Genomic DNA, 13,924 nt, shown 5'->3' on the forward strand with positions numbered 1-13,924 from the left:
CTTAAATTCCGTAAAGAAGGACCTTAAGCTTTGGTGCTGAAGCTGAGGCAACTGCTCCTCCCATCCCTTGCCTCAGGAAGAAGAGAAGGAAAATGTATATGGAACTATACATGAGGCTCATGCTCTCAGAGAACTACACCTGGAAGCATTCTTCAGGTGTCCACTAACCTACTTCAAATCCAAACCTGAGATCAGCATTTAGCCTCCTCTTTGCAGCAGGAGATGCTCTACTTTCTCATGGGGATGTCTTTTATCTCTCAGAAAAGCACAGCTGAAGTAACTTCCTTGGAAAGAAAGGGCAGGAAAAGAATGAGACAAGAAGCTTTGGCACACAAATCTTTTTGTTCAGTTCTCTACATGCAATACAGAGACACTTCTATTCTCAACACAGCATGAAAAACATTCTTCTGTAACAGAGCACAAAGGTCTGTATCAGTTTTACTGGGAGACACTCATAGCAGTAGGCTTCACTTGAGTGAAGACAGAGGGCTGGATCCACAATGCCACAGAGGCACAAAACGAGATGGGCTTTGGCACCTGTATGAAACAGGCACAGACAGGCTATGTTTAGAAGATGGCAATCCATTTCAGTCTCCTTCCACAGCAGATGCCAGCCACCCCTGACCTATGGTGCCAGTTGATCTGTGAGTAGCATTCCTCCCTCCAACAACAAACAAACTATGTTCTTGACTTGTACCACTTGTGGCAATCATTTTGGTGGCATGACGTCAGGGTTTTGAGAGCCGCAGTATCAGCATTCAGCAAATCAGGTTTTCCAGTGTCCATTTATTGAAGTCACTCCATATTGTTGCTGACTGATTCATATTTATAATGATAAAAGATTTGCATTAACATCTAGCCCTCTACAAAGGGTTTATTACTGAAATGCCAATTCAACCATAGCTGTAATGACCCTATTTTATAATGCACACATTTCAGATGCTTTTGCAAATGGTTTAAAAAAATGGAGCAGTTAAATTATGCTGCTAACACAATATGAATGTGTCATCACACCCTATCAAGCAATTTCATATCAAACAATGATGTGATACGGAATTTTGCTGTTATGATACAGAAGAAGGAACCTGGAGAAAAAAGTGCAGTACTAGAACAATGATGCCCTACACCACCTTACATTCAGCAACCTGGAGTATCTTTCAGCTACGAGAAAGTCTAATAGACAGATGAAAGACAAAGATGGACTGACATCTTATTAGTTCTCTTTCCCTTTGGTTTGTAAATACTAAATGGATGGTCTCAAATTTACCATGTGATTTCAACCAGAAAAACTGCTGCGTGAAACAGCAGATATTTCAACTCTAATGAAGTATTTCAACCCCAAGGAAGCTTTATTTTCAAGCTCCCAAGTCTTCAGGCTTTTCATCATCATATTTCTGTATGCACTATACCACTAACAATGCAATATACAAAAAGGACAAAATGTCAGCCCTCAATGGGAATGAATTCACCACCCTTCAACATTCAACAATCAGACCTTGCTTAATTTAAATGTGTTAGATCATCAGTCTATTATTCCTCCAGCTTTTTATAATGATTTCTAACACTGGCCAGACATTGTACACCTGGCTGGAAAATGTTTCTTTTTAAACAATGCAGGAACTAACCAATATGTAAACCCAATAATTAAATTACATTTAGCTGCTGGCCATTGTTATTCTGCACTACTTTCCCACCGAGGGAGCTATAGTGATCCGATTTAAACAGCAATCTAGAAGAACACTTTTCATTGCCCATGACTGTTGTCCAGAGTAAATTGGCTCACATCAGATTTGACTCTAATTTCAGTTTCAGAACAGTTAATTTGAACTTAAGCACTGTCAGAAGGGCTGTTAACAAGAGGTGTCTGCAATGGCATTCTTCTCATTGCTGTGCTGTTTAAATCCAGCAACAAGAGCTCCTTACAGATCAAATGTGCTTTCTAGCATGCCATTTGCAATGTTGTACTTAGTGGAAAACAACTTATCAGATATTTAAAAATGTGAAAGGAAATACACATGGATGCACACAATGAATTCTTGCTATATGTATGCCAAGCAGAAGTATGGGTTTTTTCATAGATGTAACTACCTTGTGACTTAATCATCCCAGTATTAACTGTATCTTTGTTTTTTATTGTGGTATTTTGGTGTTTTAGCAAAAAATGTAGGGTCAGCTTCTGCCCATTCATAAGTTACCAAGAGATCCATGGAAATACCTAAAGGCTGAGTTTCATCATCATTAGCTATTACATTAATAGCACTAATGTCTTAAATCTTAATATTCTGGCTCATTAGCTTAGGTAAAACACTATTAATATAAAAGGTGAATTTTAGCTAATCAACAGAGTTTATAAAGGCTTTTGTTTTGTTTTAAAGCATTGTCTCTCTTGCAGTATTAGCAGTTAGTACAGACATTAAATCATAATAATTCTATAATTAATAATGATAGTAACATCTAACAATATAAGATCTACTATCACTTTGGCTCAGACAGAACTTAACTTAATTTTACTCTATCATAAATCAAGCCTGTTATCCTTATCCATACCCAGCTGGTTGATGAACTTTCTCCCCTCAAAAAAGTACAACAAATTTATAAGGGACTGAAGGGAATCTGTAGGTTGGTTTGTTTTGGATTTGTTTGTTTTCAAACATACATAAAGAAAGAAATTATTCTTAAGAAAGGCTAGGAAATTGGTCATTTAAGTGACAATGCTGCCTACAGAAAACAAAATTAAAAGTGTAAGAACATATCTGAACAACCAAGATATTCCAGTGGTCAAAGGCAGACTCCTGATATTTTGGCATCTCATTAGAAGTCTCCTGCTATCTCTGGTGCCTATACACAATCACAAAGAAGTGGTACAGCACAGACTGCTAAGCAGAAATCACGTAATCAGACTATTAGAAAGGACAGTCCATTGTGACAATGTTAAAGAGATTCGTTTGGCTCATTGATATACAGTAAACCAGAATCCAGACCTGCACTCTGAACCCAAATGTAAATGCTATATAGTTACATACAGAAAACACCATTGATTCTGATGGAATTGAGCCAAATTTGCAAATGCCATTGTGAGAAGATTCCAGCTACAAAGTCAAACATCATTAGAGCATCCATTACAGACACTCCTGTGGCTCCAAACTCTGCCTGTGCATTCGGTGAGGGAGCTGTTTTCTGTTGCGTTAAGAATAAAGAGTCAAAATGTGCCCCGAGTTGTACTTGAATGACTGGGAGTATACATGCATTTGATAAATACATACTGGATACATTATTAACTCGAATTTGTTTGCATATTACCCATTTGCATCTTGTGTTGAATTACTAACTGTATTTTTAAGTTCAGATGTATCTAAAATAATTAGCTATAGCAACACCAACATTTTATTTTACAATTAAAATACGTTCCTTACTGTTTTTCTTGTGTACTTGTTCATTTCCCCCCAGACATAAGTAATGTGTAGACAGATACATTGTTTATTTACGACCCCAGTGACAGTTAATGTGGCATATGTGCCTACAATGTTTGACAGATAAAATGAGTTATTTACAGAAGCTGGGTTTATTATGTATGAATACTGAGGCTGCTATAGTATTTGGAAATGTCTCCACTTATTTTCCCAAGAGCCTGTTTCAGTGAAAGTTGTGGTGTTCTGACGTGCTACATAGGAACACAGCACAAATACTCAGTCCAGTCCAATCTATAATGCAGTTGTCACCTGTACGTGCTAATTTCAGAGTGGTTCTTTCTGAATTTATTTTTACAGGTTTGATCCAAACACTGCTGAAGTCAATGACAAATTTTCTATAAGCAAGAGTGTGTTTGAATTCAGTCCTTAAAAATAAAATCTCTGCAGAAGAGTAGATCATATCTGGGTCTTACTGTTCGGCACACTGTAGAATAGGCATCGATGTATGACAGGGAGGAAAAGTGTAGAGCACTTTTCATCTATTAACCTTAATTATAAAGGGCCAAAAAATCTTTCCATTGAACCCAAAAATAAAAATTGCACTGACTTTGGCAGAAGCACAAATTGATCCTCCTGGAGAAAATGCATTGATTTTTCCTTTTTACTAAATAAATTCAAAAGCTTAGACACCAGATTTTGAAATAATTACTTAAATCTATTTTACTTAAAGCCAAATGTGCAAGACTGATGTGCTGTGGGGATTTTTCTTTTTTTTTTCCTTTTTCCCAGCAGTCTCCTTTACTCCATTTTCTATCATTCAGTTTTGGAATGGTTCAGAACATTCTCACAAAATGCTGCAGACAATGTCAGTGGCAGTCATCACTGCTTACTGCCTTGGGTCTAAACCTGCTGCCTATGAAGTGCAGCGCTTGTTGTGCAAGCATGTTACACAAGATGCTGCAACTTTAAAAGCCCAGTGTCAAAGGTAATCTCTAAGGAGACTTGCATAACAGCCACATGCAAAAATCCCAGTGTTGGCTTTTTGTTGGTGTTTTTTTCTGTTTGTTTGTTTGGGTTTTGTGTTTGTGGTTTTTTTTTTAAAAAAAGGAACACTACTTTTCCAAATATTTTTTTCAAGATAATATTTCTCAATAAAGCCATGCGCACATTTTGCTTGATTTTCAAATGGCTTTATACACATCCTATATTGTATATATTTTCATACGCACATACAAACTCTTGCTGTAGCTATCTAGGCCTTGAAAATTTTGGAACCCCTTCAGGGAATATTTGTGCTGTCTATTGTGAGAAGACCTGAGTTATCTCAGCCTGTGTTTCAGGCTGGAGAAAAAAAAAAGTGTAAACCTGAGCTGAAGTTCTCAGCACAGTTTATTAGCTCAGACACAGAGCTGTGGTAAATGCAGTCATGTGGCTTTTTCTTTTTTCCTCAGAGCAGACAGAAAGCAATCACTCACAAAGGAGAACACTGTTCCAAAATACCTGCTATGTTCTTTGCCCGATTTGACAGTCAATCCAAAGTAAGACTTTGCTACAAGGATGTAGGATTACAATAATCCACATGCAAAGTCCAGCCATCACCACCATAAAAATACATGAAAAATGGTGGGAGAACACAGTTGAATACTTTCTCTTATACACATACAATACAGAAGCTTTGGTTCTACACCTTATACATGGTGTACTATCATCACCTCAAGGTTCAAGAGCAGCTTGCTAACTCAGAGCTTCCTAACAGAAGATTCTGGATTGCTTCTTGGGTACCTAGCACTCACTTAAAGTGTTCAGGCTGTCCTATGACAATAGAGTACAGGTTGTGCTGCTATCACAGCCACAGCTATTTGCAACATGCATCTGAAGGTATAGAAAAGGAAACTGGAGTTGGGCAGATGTCTCCTGGTCAGCTTACCTCTCCTTACAGTGGATGCATTAGTCATCTCATCTAAAAACACATTATAACACATTATTGTGGTCACTGTTACTCCCCGCAACAGTGCAGACAAGTCATAGTAAAGAGGCTAAGACAGTTGAGAAGTCAGCCAAGAGAATATCCTCCAGGTTTTCCCTAGTCCAGGTGGGCACTCTTGCTGCTGCTTCTTCTGGGCAGCCAGAGTCCAGCATCCTGCACCTGTAAATACTTGCCTTGCTCTTCCCTTGCAGTTTTCCCCTTCTCAGGCCCTTATCTTTCTGTCACATCCACTAAAGCATGCACTCATGCCTTCACTTTTGTGCTTTTCCACCTAGGGACTGCACTGTCTTCCTTTCCTGTCCTCCAGCTCCTGAGGCACACAGTTTTTGTCCCTACACTGTGATCGACAAGTCAAACTCTTCTCCACCTTCCCTCCTCCAGCTCCCACACCGCAGACCCACACCCTGCCCCACGGCAGACGGAACAGTAAGTGCTGGGAGCCGTGGGACACCAGCACTCTGGGCAAAGCTGATTTTGCTTCATTTTGAGAGGGACTAAGTGTGAAAGTAGCTGGGGGAACAAAGAGGAACTTAAGAAGTAATTGTGTGATCCCACTCAGCAAGAGACAAGCAAGCAATGCCAGTAAATTTAAGCATTGAACAGAACACAGAGCATTCAGCTGAAAACGGATTCCCTTGGGTCTCACTTTTGGCGGGAGGACCAAAAACAACAATTGTTTGGGCCTGTGATATTTGTCTGTATTCAGGGCCAAAATCAGAAACCAGATGCAGTGAAGATCTCCACGTGGCTTTATGTTCACAGGAGAGGAGGCAACAAAATATGTAATTCCTTTCCACTTTTGTCATGTGCGAGCTATTATGAAACCACAGCATTGTGCCAGGGAAAAACTGTTCAGCCTCTGTATTGCAAGAGTGGATATAGATCTAAGTGGTCATACGACTGTAGGTACCTGCTGATCTATAATTTTACATCTAGGTTTGTACATTTGCACACACACACAGAAAACAAACTGATGACATCACTGCCAGAAAAGCAATCATCTATAATGTCTGCAAAAAACTCAAGTTCACACAGTGCAGAAGTCAACTTTGCTTCCTGAACTTTGAAGAAACAGGTAGCCACAGAAAGGGGAGTAAGAAGAGATCTGCAAGAACCCCATGAAGAAGAAATGGCCTGGTTCTGGAAGATCCCAGACAGAGGCTGTAGCAGTTGGGAAAGTCAGGAAATGCACCCTCAGCACATTTTAGGTGTTCCCCCGTGTCCTCTGCCACAGGCTCCTGCTGGAGCTCATGCCTTCGGTTCTGGCTGCTCTTGATCAAGTCTCCTGTTTTGCCAACACAAACTGTCACATTTTTACTTATAGAGTTGCTTTCAGCCTGGGCTCCAAGTCTACTGGTGAAAGCAAACCCACTTCTCTTTCTGTGCCCTGTGCCAGCTCTCTACATGGGACAACAATGGAAGTACCCCCACTACGCTCCACCGCCACAGGCTTGATCTTTCTCTGGACTTCTCTCTCTCTCTCCACAATTACAACAAAACACCATGGGTAATCCTGGAGAGTGCCAAATAAATACTCTCACCATTATACACAGGTTTGCTATCATAAGGGAGTCATGTTCAAGCAAACTTTTTATTAAGGTCATGCCACAGAGATAGCATCTCTTCTTTTGTCTCCGACTGTTGACTTTAGACCTGGAAATCCCACTCAGTAAGGATTTCTGACAGCACCAAAGGCCAAGGTAGCTTGCAGTAAAGCACTGTAGTGTGCTGAAGTAGTTTAGCCCAGCTTGCTGCAATCGCATCTTTACTCACCATGCAGTGCCCCATGATAGCTAATGGGAAAAATAATTAAATACAGGGCCTTTTACGTAGTCAGTATCCCAAATAAACTTGGCCTTGTTAAAGAACAGTCCTTGAAATGGTTTATCTGTGAACGGTATTTCCTATGTATTTGAGAAAAATAGCCTTTTCTTCAGTATCAGAGCTGCACGTCTTCTTATTCCAGCTATTTGTTCTTGAACGAACATATTTATTGTGGCTAATGAAAGGGGAAATCCCTCTCTTTGTTCATGCCTCTGTTCCCTTCTGTCCTTCAGTGACCTGACATGTGCTTCACCCTAGAAACCAAAATGACTGGAGCAGCCAAGAACATGGAGAATTGTTCTGGGCTCCCACTTCTGAAACCACATGGAAGATTTGTTATGGGAAATCTCCCATGCTAGGCTGTAAAAATAAGCTCGCTTTTAAAGTGCTTAGTTATGGAAGTTGCCTCCATCACTTACAGAAGTTTTCCCTTCTCAAAGAGCTTGACTTAGGCTGTCCCTGGTAGAGGTTCAGCCCATGGTGTGGAGAAGGCAGGGTCTTCTCCGTTATTGCCACCTGCTCATACAAGGGTTTACAGTGCTTATAGGCAAGCTATAGAAGTCAGTTACCATTTCTATAACACTATGACAGTTAATTTTATCCCAGGTCACCACCTGTCCCAATGCCACAGAACTAAGCCCTATCTAGGCTACTAAGTGAGCACAATAGAAGTCTATCTGTACAGAGAAAGAGTTGGTGCCAGAAGGCAGTGAACACACTGTGTGCATCTTGGGGAAGAGGAGGCAAGAGAATGGGCTGTGTGGCACCAGTCTGACTTATCCTAAGCATCAGAGAGCACCTGGTGCACGTCACAGGCACCCCTGCAGAGCTTCTCTTGTTTTCCTTTCAAGCTAAAGAAAATTAGTTCATACATCCTGAAACCACTCCCCAATGAGCCAAAAAGATCAGATTTGTTTCCAAAGCGTTCTCCTAAGATAAACTAAAATGCTAACAGAAATGCACCCTTTTTCTTTCTAGCACCTGGCTCATGTAGCCAAGCAAAGTCAATAGTAATATGATATTTCTGATTTGGCTAAACATCTGAAATCTGGTTGATTATCTGAAGTCTTCATTATAGCTAAAATACTCGTTCTGAAAAGGTAGGATGAGAATTACAAGTAAACAGGCCATCTCTCACAAGATCTGATACTTGGGGCTAGGCACTTAAAGTATGTAGAATACTAATAAAAGCAGGAAAAAATATTATCAAAATAAATCAAATTTATTCAATATATCAAAGTATATTAAAAATTGTAGCAAACAATTTTCTTGATGAAATGCAGGTGCATTTACATCTTAATAAAATGTGTTTACGAAAACAGCATTTGCAAATGCTTTTTTTTCTTCTCCTCTGAAGAGCAGTAATTCTCTGTATTCCTGCTACATCCTACTCTTGCTGCTAGTCCTAAGTCAGTCTTATTCAGACTAGTCATTTATGGTCCAGTTTTGCTGCTTCTATTCAAAATCAGAAAGCCTTAGTCCTCATGTGGAATTATAGGGATTACTTGCACAGTAATGCCAACATCAGAGGGTGAGACAGACCTAACCTGGTTGTACTTTATGATCACCTCTACACCCCTTACAGAAGGGTCTGCTCCTCAATCTGGTTTATTTTGTTTATCTAGAGTACAGTGAATCAGCTATTTTACATTTAAAGGAACTGGCAAGAAGTAGTTTATCACTCCACTACAAGGAGGGGAAAAGACAACAGTAGTTTAAAGTATGAATTTACTGGTATTTAAATTTAAATTTATTTGCATTTACATGAGGAAACTTTTTGAATGCAGCCTCACCACCACCCTACTCTGCACACTCATCTTCCATCTGGTGGTGGAAGAAATAATTTACAACAATGCAAAATCATCAACCGTTGGCACAGACAGTGCATATCCCCTCATTGGCCTTTTGTGACTCCACAGACCTTAGGAAAGTTTAATGGTAAAGTTTTTCTTTCAGAAATATTGGCAAAGCCCTAAATCCCTAATTTGCAAACTCGGATCTGCAAACCATTTGTGGTCTATGACACCACAATGCGTGGTCCTCGTCATGAAACCATGTTAAATGGTGACCTTTGCGATCATGGTATTGTGCTGCAAATGATGTGGTTGCTAGGATAATTGCTTTGAATAAAAATTACTCTTTTTAATATTTCCCTAGCTAAATTTGTGCCATATTTCATGTCAATGAGTAACTGCATGTGTTGGTGGAAAGGGAAGATGTTACAATCTCTCTTTCTTCCCAATGCAAAATATACCGTGAAGTTGACTTCATAAGGAAGCCACTTAAGAAAGCTAATCCTGGATATAAAGCAAGGCTAAAAATCAAGCACATTCAAGTGCCATTATCATGTGCTAGTAGAAATTATATATATTTTTGGGAAGTTTTTAGGTTCTAATGACATGGACATCAGGGTTTCTTCGCATCAAAAAGGATTAAACCCCACAGCTGTAGGTTACTGACCAGGACATGAGATCTTTCATTCAGGGTAAAGTGTAAGTGATAAAATCCAAATCCTGACTCCTCCAAGTGACCTGCAGATCTTTATGGGTTTTTAAGTTTACAAAGGGTACACGTCAGGGTTTTAACATATTTAAGAAAGAATTATCTCAATGTTGATATTTAAAATACTGGCAAATGTAAATGGGTGCCTGGATATTTACAAACAGCAGAAGTAATTGCCAGCTTGTCTTGTGGATTTAAGTGTCACAGCTTGCAGCTCAGTGAAATATAACCCAATGAGTTTACACGTCTGGGGGATATAACAATGGGAAATTATTCTGAGGAAGCGTGCAAGGGAAAACAGCATATATTAACTGAAATATGTTTAGACTGGCAGTATTAATTGGCAGTATTAATGGGGATTGAGGCTTACACCTATGATCAATGACTCCTATCAGAGATCTTTATATGAATCCAAAATAAAATAGGCTTATTAGCTTGGAAAGTGACTGAATCTGTACTTAACTTGCCTTTTCCTCCCTCTGCTCCCAAATCTTTTATTTACACTCCATGTTATTTTACAGATGGCTGCTTGAACAACAACCATAGAAAAAAAGTAAGATCAACACCTACCTTCTTCGTAAGTGCCCTCCACCAGCTGTACACAAAATCACGCTCACCAATGTGATAGTGGGAGACCAGCCTTGGAACGCAACCTCAGAAAACCTCTTGGAGGTGTTTTCTACATATTCTTTTGTCATGGAAAAGAATGGTCACTCCCTCCCTAGGAAGAGAAGGAGATCCTCCCTACTCTGTGGGCCAACCATGCCCTCTATTCTCCGTGAAGAGTTAGGGATCTATAATGCTACCATAGATATCTCTATCTTCATTGTGTGTATTAATTTAAGAGTGTGAATATACCCATTTGTTCAGTCTCATTTACATACTTAACTAAATTTATGCTATTTTGCTGCTTTCAAGACTCAGCATGAGGGAATGGGAAACAAATTTTGCAGTGACCCAGCAGGAATCGAAAGGCAAAAGTCAACTCTTCTACTCACAACAGGAGACCTGGTGTTGGTACTTGCTACATCATCATGATTTTCAAAGGAGAAATTTTAAAACTTCCTTTGGCCTGAGATGAAACTCTCGGCATTTTAAAATTGTTTTTCTCTTGCTTTATTATATGAGGGAACGATTTAATGTTTCTTTTAAAATGGGAAATGGTATCACTTTCTCTGCCATAACAAAAGGCTGTTTTAGATTGTTTTATTACACCGTTTTTAAAAGCACATTGCCACAGCGTTTCATAGGAGTGTATTTACATTTACCTTTCTAAAACACACAGTATATTATGTTGCAATTAAAAGCCCACAAACTCAATCTGATATTTCTTCACTAATTTATTCCCAAGCCAATATGTATTTTAATGTTCCAAACCATTGCTAATTAACACATGGAAATATTTTAACATGGATTTTGATTAATTCCATTTAACAGTCTAACCAGTACTAAAACATATGTGGTGTGTCATTCCTTTCTTTTGAGGAAGGCATTGGCATTAAATCTTTCAATCTTCCTGAGCACCAAATGCTAATTTCAGGAAGATTAAATAACAGACTGCAGCTACAGTTTCCTTTCTTTACTTCCCAGAAGGTGAAATGAACATATTTATGTGGGAGGAATTTCTTTACTGCACAAGCCAAAATACAGAAATTAGATTTTTTTCCCCAACATTGCTAATACACTAGCAATTGCCTGCCAACTAAATAACTTTAACCTATATCTGCAGTTCATGGAGAGTTGCCAAGTTATATGTTCAACTTTCTTTCACTCTGTTTTTTTTATTAAAGTATTCCCATATGATGTTTTCACTTGCAGCTCCTAAATGCTTTTCCATACTTGAATCAGAGCTACCAGCCTATAGTGGGGTGGCTCTGGCCATAAAGCCGGACATGCTCATATAAGACCCTCCTCTGATTTTCACACTTTGAAGGTATGTTACAAATATGATTCATATGGTATTCCTCTAATGGTTTAAAATCTGACTATAACTCTGCACATCAACAAACTAAGCATACAAAATACCCAGAGGTATGCATGCAAGTAAGCATCTTATGCATATAAAAATACAAGAACACAGAGCAGGAGGTGGCTGCCTTCAGGATCTTGGGATAATTGCTCATATCTTGCATACAGCTTTTCACAAGATGGAGTTTGATGAGCTTAAGAACAGTTAAACATTTCTGCTCTTGCATTTCCCACCAGAAAGATGACTATACCTGAGTACTGTAGCTCCCCTTTGCCCTACGGTGAGTCCAGTTTCCCTGTTCTTACTTCCACTGTCTCTTCTTCCACTCTGCTTCATGGTCAGCATGTTCCTACTGAAAGCTGAACAAAGGTTTGCTGTATGTTCAGATCACACCTACATCTCCCTCACTCGCTTAAGTAACCTTTTCTTCTTATTCTTTCCCTAGGCCTTATTTCACTTGTTGCAATATTCTTTGTAAATCTTCATTCTGCTTGATAATATATGATACTACCCCTCTCGCTTTACCTTTTGCTAGCCGTACTTCAGTCCCGACTGCTAACACAGCATCTGAACAGTGGTTTGTATTTGGTTTCCTATTGCTTCTACAACATCTAATAACAACAGCCTCCACACCATTCAGCCACCCAGATTCCTGCCGTCTGCAAAAAAGCATTCCAGTTGTTTCTTACTGATCTATGCCTACCAGATAAAGCAATGTCCAGTTTTCTACCTGACTACCATTTTCACCAGGATTACAACTTTCTTCTCTGAGTCTACATTTACGCCCACTGATTAGCTTGTATTTTCTTTCTGCCTCTTTTTATACTTTTAACAGGTGCTTGTTGGATGTAACGTTTTCATCATATTCACTAAATGACTTGCCCGGGGAGAAAGCCAATTATAGCTACTAGCAAGAGTCCAAGCTCTTGCTCAAGAAGCAGAGGCTGTCCTGAGAAGCCCCAGGTTCAGTCCCAGTGATGATTCACAACAGCTGTCATTGCCAATGCAAAAAATCTGTGCACACTCTCTTGACTGTACTTTAAAACACACGTGCCTTCTGTGTTATCAGATGATTTAAAACTGTAATTCCTGTGCTCTCTGCAAAGAAAGGAACAGAATAATTTGTGGAAAAAATACCTGAAAGTTATGACAGGAAAGAGCAGTGAATATGCAGGTAGGTTCTTTCAAACGAGCTGTTTGTTACTTTAAAGGTTCGCATCAGATAAAATAATATTTAACACAGCTGATGGTGAAGTTTACAAATGGCTATTCATTCTAGCACAGAAGGCCAAATGCTGATACCCAAATACCTGCCAATTCTGTCCTCAGTAGGAAGCATGCATGCTGTTCACTTGAGGGCTGATCACAGCCCAGAGTGAAAACACACATCATAAAAAATTCAAGTACCTGAAAACGGCATTTCCGTATCTTTTCTTACATGAGCATTCTTTGTTTTACAGTTCACAGAGATTATATTTATTAAAGCAGGACATGTTCCAGAAAAGTATTACCAAATAGTGCAAAGGCTCCAACTTGGTTGCACCTGCTAAACTGGTCTTAGAAGAACACCTTCATTAGCTGACAACTAAGCAGACTATCAGGATTCCAAGAGCATCCTCCCTCATGCAATTGCATGCCAGAGAGATGGAAACAAGATGCTGAAAAAATTAGCTTTACCAACTCCTGGTTATTATTCAAAAAGTACACTACCAGTCACAACACTTAACACTGTTTTTATATGGCTTGTGATGTTTTCCTTAATTGGAAGAAGCAGAAAAGATCCAGTTTTATCTATGGAAAAGTAGCCATAGTAATACTTTCCCACCAGATATCTGAATGATATTCCTCTAAGGATGAAGAGCAAATATTATAATCCCCTTTTGTAGTCAGGGGTGCAGTGCACCAAAGCACTGAGGACCACCAATCAGAATGAGAACAGTATTGATAAAGACTCCTGCCTTCTGTTTGATTAAAACACCTGTACAAATTAAATTGTCTGTAATGACTTTGAGAAATACCAAAGCGCCTGTCCCATAGTCACACGCCGAATCTATTTGCAGAGTTATGAATACACCCTACAGTCCCGCTGCAGCCATTAAATGATGCCTCCACGTCTTTGCTCAAGCAAAACAAATCCTAATATTCTACCACTCTCCCCAAAGACTCTGAGGTCATTTTGCTTTGTGGCATTTCACATTACACCATTTGAATAACAGTATTTCTTACAATTAG

General features: G+C 39.2%; 1 protein-coding gene across 3 annotated transcripts in view; it reads right to left on the reverse strand.

The window, feature by feature from the left end:
• Positions 1-13,924, reverse strand: part of AFF2 (ALF transcription elongation factor 2) — a 351,494-nt gene that overhangs the window by 235,431 nt on the left and 102,139 nt on the right. The gene's annotated exons all lie outside the window — the stretch shown is intronic.

Source organism: Falco cherrug, chromosome 15 (genome assembly GCF_023634085.1).
Source record: "Falco cherrug isolate bFalChe1 chromosome 15, bFalChe1.pri, whole genome shotgun sequence".
NCBI lineage: Eukaryota > Metazoa > Chordata > Aves > Falconiformes > Falconidae > Falco > Falco cherrug.